The sequence below is a fragment of the Schistocerca cancellata genome, chromosome 2, assembly GCF_023864275.1.
Source record: "Schistocerca cancellata isolate TAMUIC-IGC-003103 chromosome 2, iqSchCanc2.1, whole genome shotgun sequence".
NCBI classification, from domain to species: Eukaryota; Metazoa; Arthropoda; class Insecta; order Orthoptera; family Acrididae; genus Schistocerca; species Schistocerca cancellata.
This window is the reverse complement of record NC_064627.1, coordinates 534978991-534995996: the sequence shown is the minus strand read 5'-3', so window position 1 is coordinate 534995996 and position 17006 is coordinate 534978991. Positions and strand designations below refer to the sequence as shown.

The window sequence follows — 17006 nt, the reverse complement described above, 5'->3', positions numbered from 1 at the left end:
TTCGTAGCCGAATTGTGAGACCAGAGGCTCCTGCTGTTGGCGATGGAGCCAGGCCCTATCAGATCGCTTCCGTATATGGCGGTCGGACGGAAAGCAAAACTGTCGAAAGGCGACAGTTGTGCTACAGTTGGGGGTATTATTGGCTCGATACGTTAAAATGTCTGCGAGAAGTAAGCACTTAACTATGAGTGAGAAACCACCGTTCCCAAACACCGCCATGGTGCCAAACCTCGATTCGTTTATAAATCTTGAGGTGATGTTTGATTCGGAAGACGTACGCTATCGAATGTTGTGTCCTTCCAATTGGTAGGCGGTTTAGTTTCGTATTTCTTACAGATGTTATCTGCCACCTACACGTTCCATTGCTACTAGTGAGTGGCGTTTCGCATGTAGAAGGCGTGATCCGAAATGGGTGCTTTACGTAAAATTCTTCGACGAGGATGGGATTCGAACCCACGCGTGCAGAGCACATTGGATTAGCAGTCCAACAGCCTTAACCACTCGGCCACCTCGCCTGATGCATCGGAAACTGCGTCCCTCGCTAGTCCTTACGGAAAGAAGTCGTTTGTCGATTCCAAAACGCATCGTACTGTGGCTGGTGTTAACGCTGTAACGCCCTGCTGCAGTGCAGCTGACCAAGCTCCCACTCGTGAATCATTTAATGATGGCATCCGTCCACGTCGGTATCCGATCGGAGGAAAGTAGTCGGCCCACTTACTTACTGCAGAAATAAGCACCGAATCGTCGTGTAGCGTTGTCTAATGCAAATGAGAAATGTCCTGTGCATTCAGTATAACAACTACCGCAACGACGCGATTATCTCGATGCGCAACATTTATTTGTCACCTTCGTTGACCTCATCGCTGATGTTGCTTCCAAGTTTCTTTCGAAGAGCAAACCACGTTCTTCGTAGCCGAATTGTGAGACCAGAGGCTCCTGCTGTTGGCGATGGAGCCAGGCCCTATCAGATCGCTTCCGTATATGGCGGTCGGACGGAAAGCAAAACTGTCGAAAGGCGACAGTTGTGCTACAGTTGGGGGTATTATTGGCTCGATACGTTAAAATGTCTGCGACAAGTAAGCACTTAACTATGAGTGAGAAACCACCGTTCCCAAACACCGCCATGGTGCCAAACCTCGATTCGTTTATAAATCTTGAGGTGATGTTTGATTCGGAAGACGTACGCTATCGAATGTTGTGTCCTTCCAATTGGTAGGCGGTTTAGTTTCGTATTTCTTACAGATGTTATCTGCCACCTACACGTTCCATTGCTACTAGTGAGTGGCGTTTCGCATGTAGAAGGCGTGATCCGAAATGGGTGCTTTACGTAAAATTCTTCGACGAGGATGGGATTCGAACCCACGCGTGCAGAGCACATTGGATTAGCAGTCCAACGCCTTAACCACTCGGCCACCTCGTCTGATGCATCAGAAACTGCGTCCCTCGCTAGTCCTTACGGAAAGAAGTCGTTTGTCGATTCCAAAACGCATCGTACTGTGGCTGGTGTTAACGCTGTAACGCCCTGCTGCAGTGCAGCTGACCAAGCTCCCACTCGTGAATCATTTAATGATGGCATCCGTCCACGTCGGTATCCGATCGGAGGAAATTAGTCGGCCCACTTACTTACTGCAGAAATAAGCACCGAATCGTCGTGTAGCGTTGTCTAATGCAAATGAGAAATGTCCTGTGCATTCAGTATAACAACTACCGCAACGACGCGATTATCTCGATGCGCAACATTTATTTGTCACCTTCGTTGACCTCATCGCTGATGTTGCTTCCAAGTTTCTTTCGAAGAGCAAACCACGTTCTTCGTAGCCGAATTGTGAGACCAGAGGCTCCTGCTGTTGGCGATGGAGCCAGGCCCTATCAGATCGCTTCCGTATATGGCGGTCGGACGGAAAGCAAAACTGTCGAAAGGCGACAGTTGTGCTACAGTTGGGGGTATTATTGGCTCGATACGTTAAAATGTCTGCGAGAAGTAAGCACTTAACTATGAGTGAGAAACCACCGTTCCCAAACACCGCCATGGTGCCAAACCTCGATTCGTTTATAAATCTTGAGGTGATGTTTGATTCGGAAGACGTACGCTATCGAATGTTGTGTCCTTCCAATTGGTAGGCGGTTTAGTTTCGTATTTCTTACAGATGTTATCTGCCACCTACACGTTCCATTGCTACTAGTGAGTGGCGTTTCGCATGTAGAAGGCGTGATCCGAAATGGGTGCTTTACGTAAAATTCTTCGACGAGGATGGGATTCGAACCCACGCGTGCAGAGCACATTGGATTAGCAGTCCAACGCCTTAACCACTCGGCCACCTCGTCTGAAGCATCAGAAACTGCGTCCCTCGCTAGTCCTTACGGAAAGAAGTCGTTTGTCGATTCCAAAACGCATCGTACTGTGGCTGGTGTTAACGCTGTAACGCCCTGCTGCAGTGCAGCTGACCAAGCTCCCACTCGTGAATCATTTAATGATGGCATCCGTCCACGTCGGTATCCGATCGGAGGAAATTAGTCGGCCCACTTACTTACTGCAGAAATAAGCACCGAATCGTCGTGTAGCGTTGTCTAATGCAAATGAGAAATGTCCTGTGCATTCAGTATAACAACTACCGCAACGACGCGATTATCTCGATGCGCAACATTTATTTGTCACCTTCGTTGACCTCATCGCTGATGTTGCTTCCAAGTTTCTTTCGAAGAGCAAACCACGTTCTTCGTAGCCGAATTGTGAGACCAGAGGCTCCTGCTGTTGGCGATGGAGCCAGGCCCTATCAGATCGCTTCCGTATATGGCGGTCGGACGGAAAGCAAAACTGTCGAAAGGCGACAGTTGTGCTACAGTTGGGGGTATTATTGGCTCGATACGTTAAAATGTCTGCGAGAAGTAAGCACTTAACTATGAGTGAGAAACCACCGTTCCCAAACACCGCCATGGTGCCAAACCTCGATTCGTTTATAAATCTTGAGGTGATGTTTGATTCGGAAGACGTACGCTATCGAATGTTGTGTCCTTCCAATTGGTAGGCGGTTTAGTTTCGTATTTCTTACAGATGTTATCTGCCACCTACACGTTCCATTGCTACTAGTGAGTGGCGTTTCGCATGTAGAAGGCGTGATCCGAAATGGGTGCTTTACGTAAAATTCTTCGACGAGGATGGGATTCGAACCCACGCGTGCAGAGCACATTGGATTAGCAGTCCAACGCCTTAACCACTCGGCCACCTCGTCTGAAGCATCAGAAACTGCGTCCCTCGCTAGTCCTTACGGAAAGAAGTCGTTTGTCGATTCCAAAACGCATCGTACTGTGGCTGGTGTTAACGCTGTAACGCCCTGCTGCAGTGCAGCTGACCAAGCTCCCACTCGTGAATCATTTAATGATGGCATCCGTCCACGTCGGTATCCGATCGGAGGAAATTAGTCGGCCCACTTACTTACTGCAGAAATAAGCACCGAATCGTCGTGTAGCGTTGTCTAATGCAAATGAGAAATGTCCTGTGCATTCAGTATAACAACTACCGCAACGACGCGATTATCTCGATGCGCAACATTTATTTGTCACCTTCGTTGAACTCATCGCTGATGTTGCTTCCAAGTTTCTTTCGAAGAGCAAACCACGTTCTTCGTAGCCGAATTGTGAGACCAGAGGCTCCTGCTGTTGGCGATGGAGCCAGGCCCTATCAGATCGCTTCCGTATATGGCGGTCGGACGGAAAGCAAAACTGTCGAAAGGCGACAGTTGTGCTACAGTTGGGGGTATTATTGGCTCGATACGTTAAAATTTCTGCGAGAAGTAAGCACTTAACTATGAGTGAGAAACCACCGTTCCCAAACACCGCCATGGTGCCAAACCTCGATTCGTTTATAAATCTTGAGGTGATGTTTGATTCGGAAGACGTACGCTATCGAATGTTGTGTCCTTCCAATTGGTAGGCGGTTTAGTTTCGTATTTGTTACAGATGTTATCTGCCACCTACACGTTCCATTGCTACTAGTGAGTGGCGTTTCGCATGTAGAAGGCGTGATCCGAAATGGGTGCTTTACGTAAAATTCTTCGACGAGGATGGGATTCGAACCCACGCGTGCAGAGCACATTGGATTAGCAGTCCAACGCCTTAACCACTCGGCCACCTCGTCTGATGCATCAGAAACTGCGTCCCTCGCTAGTCCTTACGGAAAGAAGTCGTTTGTCGATTCCAAAACGCATCGTACTGTGGCTGGTGTTAACGCTGTAACGCCCTGCTGCAGTGCAGCTGACCAAGCTCCCACTCGTGAATCATTTAATGATGGCATCCGTCCACGTCGGTATCCGATCGGAGGAAATTAGTCGGCCCACTTACTTACTGCAGAAATAAGCACCGAATCGTCGTGTAGCGTTGTCTAATGCAAATGAGAAATGTCCTGTGCATTCAGTATAACAACTACCGCAACGACGCGATTATCTCGATGCGCAACATTTATTTGTCACCTTCGTTGACCTCATCGCTGATGTTGCTTCCAAGTTTCTTTCGAAGAGCAAACCACGTTCTTCGTAGCCGAATTGTGAGACCAGAGGCTCCTGCTGTTGGCGATGGAGCCAGGCCCTATCAGATCGCTTCCGTATATGGCGGTCGGACGGAAAGCAAAACTGTCGAAAGGCGACAGTTGTGCTACAGTTGGGGGTATTATTGGCTCGATACGTTAAAATGTCTGCGAGAAGTAAGCACTTAACTATGAGTGAGAAACCACCGTTCCCAAACACCGCCATGGTGCCAAACCTCGATTCGTTTATAAATCTTGAGGTGATGTTTGATTCGGAAGACGTACGCTATCGAATGTTGTGTCCTTCCAATTGGTAGGCGGTTTAGTTTCGTATTTCTTACAGATGTTATCTGCCACCTACACGTTCCATTGCTACTAGTGAGTGGCGTTTCGCATGTAGAAGGCGTGATCCGAAATGGGTGCTTTACGTAAAATTCTTCGACGAGGATGGGATTCGAACCCACGCGTGCAGAGCACATTGGATTAGCAGTCCAACAGCCTTAACCACTCGGCCACCTCGCCTGATGCATCGGAAACTGCGTCCCTCGCTAGTCCTTACGGAAAGAAGTCGTTTGTCGATTCCAAAACGCATCGTACTGTGGCTGGTGTTAACGCTGTAACGCCCTGCTGCAGTGCAGCTGACCAAGCTCCCACTCGTGAATCATTTAATGATGGCATCCGTCCACGTCGGTATCCGATCGGAGGAAAGTAGTCGGCCCACTTACTTACTGCAGAAATAAGCACCGAATCGTCGTGTAGCGTTGTCTAATGCAAATGAGAAATGTCCTGTGCATTCAGTATAACAACTACCGCAACGACGCGATTATCTCGATGCGCAACATTTATTTGTCACCTTCGTTGACCTCATCGCTGATGTTGCTTCCAAGTTTCTTTCGAAGAGCAAACCACGTTCTTCGTAGCCGAATTGTGAGACCAGAGGCTCCTGCTGTTGGCGATGGAGCCAGGCCCTATCAGATCGCTTCCGTATATGGCGGTCGGACGGAAAGCAAAACTGTCGAAAGGCGACAGTTGTGCTACAGTTGGGGGTATTATTGGCTCGATACGTTAAAATGTCTGCGAGAAGTAAGCACTTAACTATGAGTGAGAAACCACCGTTCCCAAACACCGCCATGGTGCCAAACCTCGATTCGTTTATAAATCTTGAGGTGATGTTTGATTCGGAAGACGTACGCTATCGAATGTTGTGTCCTTCCAATTGGTAGGCGGTTTAGTTTCGTATTTCTTACAGATGTTATCTGCCACCTACACGTTCCATTGCTACTAGTGAGTGGCGTTTCGCATGTAGAAGGCGTGATCCGAAATGGGTGCTTTACGTAAAATTCTTCGACGAGGATGGGATTCGAACCCACGCGTGCAGAGCACATTGGATTAGCAGTCCAACAGCCTTAACCACTCGGCCACCTCGCCTGATGCATCGGAAACTGCGTCCCTCGCTAGTCCTTACGGAAAGAAGTCGTTTGTCGATTCCAAAACGCATCGTACTGTGGCTGGTGTTAACGCTGTAACGCCCTGCTGCAGTGCAGCTGACCAAGCTCCCACTCGTGAATCATTTAATGATGGCATCCGTCCACGTCGGTATCCGATCGGAGGAAATTAGTCGGCCCACTTACTTACTGCAGAAATAAGCACCGAATCGTCGTGTAGCGTTGTCTAATGCAAATGAGAAATGTCCTGTGCATTCAGTATAACAACTACCGCAACGACGCGATTATCTCGATGCGCAACATTTATTTGTCACCTTCGTTGACCTCATCGCTGATGTTGCTTCCAAGTTTCTTTCGAAGAGCAAACCACGTTCTTCGTAGCCGAATTGTGAGACCAGAGGCTCCTGCTGTTGGCGATGGAGCCAGGCCCTATCAGATCGCTTCCGTATATGGCGGTCGGACGGAAAGCAAAACTGTCGAAAGGCGACAGTTGTGCTACAGTTGGGGGTATTATTGGCTCGATACGTTAAAATGTCTGCGAGAAGTAAGCACTTAACTATGAGTGAGAAACCACCGTTCCCAAACACCGCCATGGTGCCAAACCTCGATTCGTTTATAAATCTTGAGGTGATGTTTGATTCGGAAGACGTACGCTATCGAATGTTGTGTCCTTCCAATTGGTAGGCGGTTTAGTTTCGTATTTCTTACAGATGTTATCTGCCACCTACACGTTCCATTGCTACTAGTGAGTGGCGTTTCGCATGTAGAAGGCGTGATCCGAAATGGGTGCTTTACGTAAAATTCTTCGACGAGGATGGGATTCGAACCCACGCGTGCAGAGCACATTGGATTAGCAGTCCAACGCCTTAACCACTCGGCCACCTCGTCTGAAGCATCAGAAACTGCGTCCCTCGCTAGTCCTTACGGAAAGAAGTCGTTTGTCGATTCCAAAACGCATCGTACTGTGGCTGGTGTTAACGCTGTAACGCCCTGCTGCAGTGCAGCTGACCAAGCTCCCACTCGTGAATCATTTAATGATGGCATCCGTCCACGTCGGTATCCGATCGGAGGAAATTAGTCGGCCCACTTACTTACTGCAGAAATAAGCACCGAATCGTCGTGTAGCGTTGTCTAATGCAAATGAGAAATGTCCTGTGCATTCAGTATAACAACTACCGCAACGACGCGATTATCTCGATGCGCAACATTTATTTGTCACCTTCGTTGACCTCATCGCTGATGTTGCTTCCAAGTTTCTTTCGAAGAGCAAACCACGTTCTTCGTAGCCGAATTGTGAGACCAGAGGCTCCTGCTGTTGGCGATGGAGCCAGGCCCTATCAGATCGCTTCCGTATATGGCGGTCGGACGGAAAGCAAAACTGTCGAAAGGCGACAGTTGTGCTACAGTTGGGGGTATTATTGGCTCGATACGTTAAAATGTCTGCGAGAAGTAAGCACTTAACTATGAGTGAGAAACCACCGTTCCCAAACACCGCCATGGTGCCAAACCTCGATTCGTTTATAAATCTTGAGGTGATGTTTGATTCGGAAGACGTACGCTATCGAATGTTGTGTCCTTCCAATTGGTAGGCGGTTTAGTTTCGTATTTCTTACAGATGTTATCTGCCACCTACACGTTCCATTGCTACTAGTGAGTGGCGTTTCGCATGTAGAAGGCGTGATCCGAAATGGGTGCTTTACGTAAAATTCTTCGACGAGGATGGGATTCGAACCCACGCGTGCAGAGCACATTGGATTAGCAGTCCAACGCCTTAACCACTCGGCCACCTCGTCTGAAGCATCAGAAACTGCGTCCCTCGCTAGTCCTTACGGAAAGAAGTCGTTTGTCGATTCCAAAACGCATCGTACTGTGGCTGGTGTTAACGCTGTAACGCCCTGCTGCAGTGCAGCTGACCAAGCTCCCACTCGTGAATCATTTAATGATGGCATCCGTCCACGTCGGTATCCGATCGGAGGAAATTAGTCGGCCCACTTACTTACTGCAGAAATAAGCACCGAATCGTCGTGTAGCGTTGTCTAATGCAAAAGAGAAATGTCCTGTGCATTCAGTATAACAACTACCGCAACGACGCGATTATCTCGATGCGCAACATTTATTTGTCACCTTCGTTGACCTCATCGCTGATGTTGCTTCCAAGTTTCTTTCGAAGAGCAAACCACGTTCTTCGTAGCCGAATTGTGAGACCAGAGGCTCCTGCTGTTGGCGATGGAGCCAGGCCCTATCAGATCGCTTCCGTATATGGCGGTCGGACGGAAAGCAAAACTGTCGAAAGGCGACAGTTGTGCTACAGTTGGGGGTATTATTGGCTCGATACGTTAAAATGTCTGCGAGAAGTAAGCACTTAACTATGAGTGAGAAACCACCGTTCCCAAACACCGCCATGGTGCCAAACCTCGATTCGTTTATAAATCTTGAGGTGATGTTTGATTCGGAAGACGTACGCTATCGAATGTTGTGTCCTTCCAATTGGTAGGCGGTTTAGTTTCGTATTTCTTACAGATGTTATCTGCCACCTACACGTTCCATTGCTACTAGTGAGTGGCGTTTCGCATGTAGAAGGCGTGATCCGAAATGGGTGCTTTACGTAAAATTCTTCGACGAGGATGGGATTCGAACCCACGCGTGCAGAGCACATTGGATTAGCAGTCCAACAGCCTTAACCACTCGGCCACCTCGCCTGATGCATCGGAAACTGCGTCCCTCGCTAGTCCTTACGGAAAGAAGTCGTTTGTCGATTCCAAAACGCATCGTACTGTGGCTGGTGTTAACGCTGTAACGCCCTGCTGCAGTGCAGCTGACCAAGCTCCCACTCGTGAATCATTTAATGATGGCATCCGTCCACGTCGGTATCCGATCGGAGGAAAGTAGTCGGCCCACTTACTTACTGCAGAAATAAGCACCGAATCGTCGTGTAGCGTTGTCTAATGCAAAAGAGAAATGTCCTGTGCATTCAGTATAACAACTACCGCAACGACGCGATTATCTCGATGCGCAACATTTATTTGTCACCTTCGTTGACCTCATCGCTGATGTTGCTTCCAAGTTTCTTTCGAAGAGCAAACCACGTTCTTCGTAGCCGAATTGTGAGACCAGAGGCTCCTGCTGTTGGCGATGGAGCCAGGCCCTATCAGATCGCTTCCGTATATGGCGGTCGGACGGAAAGCAAAACTGTCGAAAGGCGACAGTTGTGCTACAGTTGGGGGTATTATTGGCTCGATACGTTAAAATGTCTGCGAGAAGTAAGCACTTAACTATGAGTGAGAAACCACCGTTCCCAAACACCGCCATGGTGCCAAACCTCGATTCGTTTATAAATCTTGAGGTGATGTTTGATTCGGAAGACGTACGCTATCGAATGTTGTGTCCTTCCAATTGGTAGGCGGTTTAGTTTCGTATTTCTTACAGATGTTATCTGCCACCTACACGTTCCATTGCTACTAGTGAGTGGCGTTTCGCATGTAGAAGGCGTGATCCGAAATGGGTGCTTTACGTAAAATTCTTCGACGAGGATGGGATTCGAACCCACGCGTGCAGAGCACATTGGATTAGCAGTCCAACGCCTTAACCACTCGGCCACCTCGTCTGAAGCATCAGAAACTGCGTCCCTCGCTAGTCCTTACGGAAAGAAGTCGTTTGTCGATTCCAAAACGCATCGTACTGTGGCTGGTGTTAACGCTGTAACGCCCTGCTGCAGTGCAGCTGACCAAGCTCCCACTCGTGAATCATTTAATGATGGCATCCGTCCACGTCGGTATCCGATCGGAGGAAATTAGTCGGCCCACTTACTTACTGCAGAAATAAGCACCGAATCGTCGTGTAGCGTTGTCTAATGCAAAAGAGAAATGTCCTGTGCATTCAGTATAACAACTACCGCAACGACGCGATTATCTCGATGCGCAACATTTATTTGTCACCTTCGTTGACCTCATCGCTGATGTTGCTTCCAAGTTTCTTTCGAAGAGCAAACCACGTTCTTCGTAGCCGAATTGTGAGACCAGAGGCTCCTGCTGTTGGCGATGGAGCCAGGCCCTATCAGATCGCTTCCGTATATGGCGGTCGGACGGAAAGCAAAACTGTCGAAAGGCGACAGTTGTGCTACAGTTGGGGGTATTATTGGCTCGATACGTTAAAATGTCTGCGAGAAGTAAGCACTTAACTATGAGTGAGAAACCACCGTTCCCAAACACCGCCATGGTGCCAAACCTCGATTCGTTTATAAATCTTGAGGTGATGTTTGATTCGGAAGACGTACGCTATCGAATGTTGTGTCCTTCCAATTGGTAGGCGGTTTAGTTTCGTATTTCTTACAGATGTTATCTGCCACCTACACGTTCCATTGCTACTAGTGAGTGGCGTTTCGCATGTAGAAGGCGTGATCCGAAATGGGTGCTTTACGTAAAATTCTTCGACGAGGATGGGATTCGAACCCACGCGTGCAGAGCACATTGGATTAGCAGTCCAACAGCCTTAACCACTCGGCCACCTCGCCTGATGCATCGGAAACTGCGTCCCTCGCTAGTCCTTACGGAAAGAAGTCGTTTGTCGATTCCAAAACGCATCGTACTGTGGCTGGTGTTAACGCTGTAACGCCCTGCTGCAGTGCAGCTGACCAAGCTCCCACTCGTGAATCATTTAATGATGGCATCCGTCCACGTCGGTATCCGATCGGAGGAAAGTAGTCGGCCCACTTACTTACTGCAGAAATAAGCACCGAATCGTCGTGTAGCGTTGTCTAATGCAAAAGAGAAATGTCCTGTGCATTCAGTATAACAACTACCGCAACGACGCGATTATCTCGATGCGCAACATTTATTTGTCACCTTCGTTGACCTCATCGCTGATGTTGCTTCCAAGTTTCTTTCGAAGAGCAAACCACGTTCTTCGTAGCCGAATTGTGAGACCAGAGGCTCCTGCTGTTGGCGATGGAGCCAGGCCCTATCAGATCGCTTCCGTATATGGCGGTCGGACGGAAAGCAAAACTGTCGAAAGGCGACAGTTGTGCTACAGTTGGGGGTATTATTGGCTCGATACGTTAAAATGTCTGCGAGAAGTAAGCACTTAACTATGAGTGAGAAACCACCGTTCCCAAACACCGCCATGGTGCCAAACCTCGATTCGTTTATAAATCTTGAGGTGATGTTTGATTCGGAAGACGTACGCTATCGAATGTTGTGTCCTTCCAATTGGTAGGCGGTTTAGTTTCGTATTTCTTACAGATGTTATCTGCCACCTACACGTTCCATTGCTACTAGTGAGTGGCGTTTCGCATGTAGAAGGCGTGATCCGAAATGGGTGCTTTACGTAAAATTCTTCGACGAGGATGGGATTCGAACCCACGCGTGCAGAGCACATTGGATTAGCAGTCCAACGCCTTAACCACTCGGCCACCTCGTCTGAAGCATCAGAAACTGCGTCCCTCGCTAGTCCTTACGGAAAGAAGTCGTTTGTCGATTCCAAAACGCATCGTACTGTGGCTGGTGTTAACGCTGTAACGCCCTGCTGCAGTGCAGCTGACCAAGCTCCCACTCGTGAATCATTTAATGATGGCATCCGTCCACGTCGGTATCCGATCGGAGGAAATTAGTCGGCCCACTTACTTACTGCAGAAATAAGCACCGAATCGTCGTGTAGCGTTGTCTAATGCAAATGAGAAATGTCCTGTGCATTCAGTATAACAACTACCGCAACGACGCGATTATCTCGATGCGCAACATTTATTTGTCACCTTCGTTGACCTCATCGCTGATGTTGCTTCCAAGTTTCTTTCGAAGAGCAAACCACGTTCTTCGTAGCCGAATTGTGAGACCAGAGGCTCCTGCTGTTGGCGATGGAGCCAGGCCCTATCAGATCGCTTCCGTATATGGCGGTCGGACGGAAAGCAAAACTGTCGAAAGGCGACAGTTGTGCTACAGTTGGGGGTATTATTGGCTCGATACGTTAAAATGTCTGCGAGAAGTAAGCACTTAACTATGAGTGAGAAACCACCGTTCCCAAACACCGCCATGGTGCCAAACCTCGATTCGTTTATAAATCTTGAGGTGATGTTTGATTCGGAAGACGTACGCTATCGAATGTTGTGTCCTTCCAATTGGTAGGCGGTTTAGTTTCGTATTTCTTACAGATGTTATCTGCCACCTACACGTTCCATTGCTACTAGTGAGTGGCGTTTCGCATGTAGAAGGCGTGATCCGAAATGGGTGCTTTACGTAAAATTCTTCGACGAGGATGGGATTCGAACCCACGCGTGCAGAGCACATTGGATTAGCAGTCCAACGCCTTAACCACTCGGCCACCTCGTCTGAAGCATCAGAAACTGCGTCCCTCGCTAGTCCTTACGGAAAGAAGTCGTTTGTCGATTCCAAAACGCATCGTACTGTGGCTGGTGTTAACGCTGTAACGCCCTGCTGCAGTGCAGCTGACCAAGCTCCCACTCGTGAATCATTTAATGATGGCATCCGTCCACGTCGGTATCCGATCGGAGGAAATTAGTCGGCCCACTTACTTACTGCAGAAATAAGCACCGAATCGTCGTGTAGCGTTGTCTAATGCAAATGAGAAATGTCCTGTGCATTCAGTATAACAACTACCGCAACGACGCGATTATCTCGATGCGCAACATTTATTTGTCACCTTCGTTGACCTCATCGCTGATGTTGCTTCCAAGTTTCTTTCGAAGAGCAAACCACGTTCTTCGTAGCCGAATTGTGAGACCAGAGGCTCCTGCTGTTGGCGATGGAGCCAGGCCCTATCAGATCGCTTCCGTATATGGCGGTCGGACGGAAAGCAAAACTGTCGAAAGGCGACAGTTGTGCTACAGTTGGGGGTATTATTGGCTCGATACGTTAAAATGTCTGCGAGAAGTAAGCACTTAACTATGAGTGAGAAACCACCGTTCCCAAACACCGCCATGGTGCCAAACCTCGATTCGTTTATAAATCTTGAGGTGATGTTTGATTCGGAAGACGTACGCTATCGAATGTTGTGTCCTTCCAATTGGTAGGCGGTTTAGTTTCGTATTTCTTACAGATGTTATCTGCCACCTACACGTTCCATTGCTACTAGTGAGTGGCGTTTCGCATGTAGAAGGCGTGATCCGAAATGGGTGCTTTACGTAAAATTCTTCGACGAGGATGGGATTCGAACCCACGCGTGCAGAGCACATTGGATTAGCAGTCCAACGCCTTAACCACTCGGCCACCTCGTCTGATGCATCAGAAACTGCGTCCCTCGCTAGTCCTTACGGAAAGAAGTCGTTTGTCGATTCCAAAACGCATCGTACTGTGGCTGGTGTTAACGCTGTAACGCCCTGCTGCAGTGCAGCTGACCAAGCTCCCACTCGTGAATCATTTAATGATGGCATCCGTCCACGTCGGTATCCGATCGGAGGAAATTAGTCGGCCCACTTACTTACTGCAGAAATAAGCACCGAATCGTCGTGTAGCGTTGTCTAATGCAAATGAGAAATGTCCTGTGCATTCAGTATAACAACTACCGCAACGACGCGATTATCTCGATGCGCAACATTTATTTGTCACCTTCGTTGACCTCATCGCTGATGTTGCTTCCAAGTTTCTTTCGAAGAGCAAACCACGTTCTTCGTAGCCGAATTGTGAGACCAGAGGCTCCTGCTGTTGGCGATGGAGCCAGGCCCTATCAGATCGCTTCCGTATATGGCGGTCGGACGGAAAGCAAAACTGTCGAAAGGCGACAGTTGTGCTACAGTTGGGGGTATTATTGGCTCGATACGTTAAAATGTCTGCGAGAAGTAAGCACTTAACTATGAGTGAGAAACCACCGTTCCCAAACACCGCCATGGTGCCAAACCTCGATTCGTTTATAAATCTTGAGGTGATGTTTGATTCGGAAGACGTACGCTATCGAATGTTGTGTCCTTCCAATTGGTAGGCGGTTTAGTTTCGTATTTCTTACAGATGTTATCTGCCACCTACACGTTCCATTGCTACTAGTGAGTGGCGTTTCGCATGTAGAAGGCGTGATCCGAAATGGGTGCTTTACGTAAAATTCTTCGACGAGGATGGGATTCGAACCCACGCGTGCAGAGCACATTGGATTAGCAGTCCAACAGCCTTAACCACTCGGCCACCTCGCCTGATGCATCGGAAACTGCGTCCCTCGCTAGTCCTTACGGAAAGAAGTCGTTTGTCGATTCCAAAACGCATCGTACTGTGGCTGGTGTTAACGCTGTAACGCCCTGCTGCAGTGCAGCTGACCAAGCTCCCACTCGTGAATCATTTAATGATGGCATCCGTCCACGTCGGTATCCGATCGGAGGAAAGTAGTCGGCCCACTTACTTACTGCAGAAATAAGCACCGAATCGTCGTGTAGCGTTGTCTAATGCAAATGAGAAATGTCCTGTGCATTCAGTATAACAACTACCGCAACGACGCGATTATCTCGATGCGCAACATTTATTTGTCACCTTCGTTGACCTCATCGCTGATGTTGCTTCCAAGTTTCTTTCGAAGAGCAAACCACGTTCTTCGTAGCCGAATTGTGAGACCAGAGGCTCCTGCTGTTGGCGATGGAGCCAGGCCCTATCAGATCGCTTCCGTATATGGCGGTCGGACGGAAAGCAAAACTGTCGAAAGGCGACAGTTGTGCTACAGTTGGGGGTATTATTGGCTCGATACGTTAAAATGTCTGCGAGAAGTAAGCACTTAACTATGAGTGAGAAACCACCGTTCCCAAACACCGCCATGGTGCCAAACCTCGATTCGTTTATAAATCTTGAGGTGATGTTTGATTCGGAAGACGTACGCTATCGAATGTTGTGTCCTTCCAATTGGTAGGCGGTTTAGTTTCGTATTTCTTACAGATGTTATCTGCCACCTACACGTTCCATTGCTACTAGTGAGTGGCGTTTCGCATGTAGAAGGCGTGATCCGAAATGGGTGCTTTACGTAAAATTCTTCGACGAGGATGGGATTCGAACCCACGCGTGCAGAGCACATTGGATTAGCAGTCCAACAGCCTTAACCACTCGGCCACCTCGCCTGATGCATCGGAAACTGCGTCCCTCGCTAGTCCTTACGGAAAGAAGTCGTTTGTCGATTCCAAAACGCATCGTACTGTGGCTGGTGTTAACGCTGTAACGCCCTGCTGCAGTGCAGCTGACCAAGCTCCCACTCGTGAATCATTTAATGATGGCATCCGTCCACGTCGGTATCCGATCGGAGGAAAGTAGTCGGCCCACTTACTTACTGCAGAAATAAGCACCGAATCGTCGTGTAGCGTTGTCTAATGCAAAAGAGAAATGTCCTGTGCATTCAGTATAACAACTACCGCAACGACGCGATTATCTCGATGCGCAACATTTATTTGTCACCTTCGTTGACCTCATCGCTGATGTTGCTTCCAAGTTTCTTTCGAAGAGCAAACCACGTTCTTCGTAGCCGAATTGTGAGACCAGAGGCTCCTGCTGTTGGCGATGGAGCCAGGCCCTATCAGATCGCTTCCGTATATGGCGGTCGGACGGAAAGCAAAACTGTCGAAAGGCGACAGTTGTGCTACAGTTGGGGGTATTATTGGCTCGATACGTTAAAATGTCTGCGAGAAGTAAGCACTTAACTATGAGTGAGAAACCACCGTTTCCCAAACACCGCCATGGTGCCAAACCTCGATTCGTTTATAAATCTTGAGGTGATGTTTGATTCGAAGACGTACGCTATCGAATGTTGTGTCCTTCCAATTGGTAGGGCGGTTAGTTTCGTATTTCTTACAGATGTTATCTGCCACCTACACGTTCCATTGCTACTAGTGAGTGGCGTTTCGCATGTAGAAGGCGTGATCCGAAATGGGTGCTTTACGTAAAATTCTTCGACGAGGATGGGATTCGAACCCACGCGTGCAGAGCACATTGGATTAGCAGTCCAACGCCTTAACCACTCGGCCACCTCGTCTGAAGCATCAGAAACTGCGTCCCTCGCTAGTCCTTACGGAAAGAAGTCGTTTGTCGATTCCAAAACGCATCGTACTGTGGCTGGTGTTAACGCTGTAACGCCCTGCTGCAGTGCAGCTGACCAAGCTCCCACTCGTGAATCATTTAATGATGGCATCCGTCCACGTCGGTATCCGATCGGAGGAAATTAGTCGGCCCACTTACTTACTGCAGAAATAAGCACCGAATCGTCGTGTAGCGTTGTCTAATGCAAATGAGAAATGTCCTGTGCATTCAGTATAACAACTACCGCAACGACGCGATTATCTCGATGCGCAACATTTATTTGTCACCTTCGTTGACCTCATCGCTGATGTTGCTTCCAAGTTTCTTTCGAAGAGCAAACCACGTTCTTCGTAGCCGAATTGTGAGACCAGAGGCTCCTGCTGTTGGCGATGGAGCCAGGCCCTATCAGATCGCTTCCGTATATGGCGGTCGGACGGAAAGCAAAACTGTCGAAAGGCGACAGTTGTGCTACAGTTGGGGGTATTATTGGCTCGATACGTTAAAATGTCTGCGAGAAGTAAGCACTTAACTATGAGTGAGAAACCACCGTTCCAAACACCGCCATGGTGCCAAACCTCGATTCGTTTATAAATCTTGAGGTGATGTTTGATTCGGAAGACGTACGCTATCGAATGTTGTGTCCTTCCATTGGTAGGCGGTTTAGTTTCGTATTTCTTACAGATGTTATCTGCCACCTACACGTTCCATTGCTACTAGTGAGTGGCGTTTCGCATGTAGAAGGCGTGATCCGAAATGGGTGCTTTACGTAAAATTCTTCGACGAGGATGGGATTCGAACCCACGCGTGCAGAGCACATTGGATTAGCAGTCCAACGCCTTAACCACTCGGCCACCTCGTCTGAAGCATCAGAAACTGCGTCCCTCGCTAGTCCTTACGGAAAGAAGTCGTTTGTCGATTCCAAAACGCATCGTACTGTGGCTGGTGTTAACGCTGTAACGCCCTGCTGCAGTGCAGCTGACCAAGCTCCCACTCGTGAATCATTTAATGATGGCATCCGTCCACGTCGGTATCCGATCGGAGGAAATTAGTCGGCCC

The 17006-nt window shown here is 48.5% G+C and overlaps 19 non-coding genes across 19 annotated transcripts; all 19 read right to left on the bottom strand.

Moving 5' to 3' along the window:
- Nucleotides 1-432: 432 nt before the first annotated feature.
- On the bottom strand, nt 433-515 carry Trnas-gcu (transfer RNA serine (anticodon GCU)). The gene has a single exon. It is a non-coding gene; the product is annotated as a tRNA-Ser (tRNA).
- An 823-nt stretch (nt 516-1338) lies between these two features.
- Nucleotides 1339-1420, bottom strand: Trnas-gcu (transfer RNA serine (anticodon GCU)). The gene has a single exon. It is a non-coding gene; the product is annotated as a tRNA-Ser (tRNA).
- An 823-nt stretch (nt 1421-2243) lies between these two features.
- On the bottom strand, nt 2244-2325 carry Trnas-gcu (transfer RNA serine (anticodon GCU)). Its single transcript has one exon. It is a non-coding gene; the product is annotated as a tRNA-Ser (tRNA).
- An 823-nt stretch (nt 2326-3148) lies between these two features.
- Nucleotides 3149-3230, bottom strand: Trnas-gcu (transfer RNA serine (anticodon GCU)). The gene has a single exon. It is a non-coding gene; the product is annotated as a tRNA-Ser (tRNA).
- An 823-nt stretch (nt 3231-4053) lies between these two features.
- Nucleotides 4054-4135, bottom strand: Trnas-gcu (transfer RNA serine (anticodon GCU)). The gene has a single exon. It is a non-coding gene; the product is annotated as a tRNA-Ser (tRNA).
- An 823-nt stretch (nt 4136-4958) lies between these two features.
- Trnas-gcu (transfer RNA serine (anticodon GCU)) lies at nt 4959-5041 on the bottom strand. Its single transcript has one exon. It is a non-coding gene; the product is annotated as a tRNA-Ser (tRNA).
- An 823-nt stretch (nt 5042-5864) lies between these two features.
- On the bottom strand, nt 5865-5947 carry Trnas-gcu (transfer RNA serine (anticodon GCU)). Its single transcript has one exon. It is a non-coding gene; the product is annotated as a tRNA-Ser (tRNA).
- An 823-nt stretch (nt 5948-6770) lies between these two features.
- On the bottom strand, nt 6771-6852 carry Trnas-gcu (transfer RNA serine (anticodon GCU)). Its single transcript has one exon. It is a non-coding gene; the product is annotated as a tRNA-Ser (tRNA).
- An 823-nt stretch (nt 6853-7675) lies between these two features.
- Trnas-gcu (transfer RNA serine (anticodon GCU)) lies at nt 7676-7757 on the bottom strand. The gene has a single exon. It is a non-coding gene; the product is annotated as a tRNA-Ser (tRNA).
- An 823-nt stretch (nt 7758-8580) lies between these two features.
- On the bottom strand, nt 8581-8663 carry Trnas-gcu (transfer RNA serine (anticodon GCU)). The gene has a single exon. It is a non-coding gene; the product is annotated as a tRNA-Ser (tRNA).
- Nucleotides 8664-9486: 823 nt separating this feature from the next.
- On the bottom strand, nt 9487-9568 carry Trnas-gcu (transfer RNA serine (anticodon GCU)). The gene has a single exon. It is a non-coding gene; the product is annotated as a tRNA-Ser (tRNA).
- An 823-nt stretch (nt 9569-10391) lies between these two features.
- Nucleotides 10392-10474, bottom strand: Trnas-gcu (transfer RNA serine (anticodon GCU)). Its single transcript has one exon. It is a non-coding gene; the product is annotated as a tRNA-Ser (tRNA).
- An 823-nt stretch (nt 10475-11297) lies between these two features.
- Nucleotides 11298-11379, bottom strand: Trnas-gcu (transfer RNA serine (anticodon GCU)). The gene has a single exon. It is a non-coding gene; the product is annotated as a tRNA-Ser (tRNA).
- Nucleotides 11380-12202: 823 nt separating this feature from the next.
- Nucleotides 12203-12284, bottom strand: Trnas-gcu (transfer RNA serine (anticodon GCU)). The gene has a single exon. It is a non-coding gene; the product is annotated as a tRNA-Ser (tRNA).
- Nucleotides 12285-13107: 823 nt separating this feature from the next.
- Trnas-gcu (transfer RNA serine (anticodon GCU)) lies at nt 13108-13189 on the bottom strand. The gene has a single exon. It is a non-coding gene; the product is annotated as a tRNA-Ser (tRNA).
- An 823-nt stretch (nt 13190-14012) lies between these two features.
- On the bottom strand, nt 14013-14095 carry Trnas-gcu (transfer RNA serine (anticodon GCU)). Its single transcript has one exon. It is a non-coding gene; the product is annotated as a tRNA-Ser (tRNA).
- Nucleotides 14096-14918: 823 nt separating this feature from the next.
- Nucleotides 14919-15001, bottom strand: Trnas-gcu (transfer RNA serine (anticodon GCU)). Its single transcript has one exon. It is a non-coding gene; the product is annotated as a tRNA-Ser (tRNA).
- Nucleotides 15002-15824: 823 nt separating this feature from the next.
- On the bottom strand, nt 15825-15906 carry Trnas-gcu (transfer RNA serine (anticodon GCU)). The gene has a single exon. It is a non-coding gene; the product is annotated as a tRNA-Ser (tRNA).
- An 821-nt stretch (nt 15907-16727) lies between these two features.
- Nucleotides 16728-16809, bottom strand: Trnas-gcu (transfer RNA serine (anticodon GCU)). Its single transcript has one exon. It is a non-coding gene; the product is annotated as a tRNA-Ser (tRNA).
- Nucleotides 16810-17006: the final 197 nt, after the last annotated feature.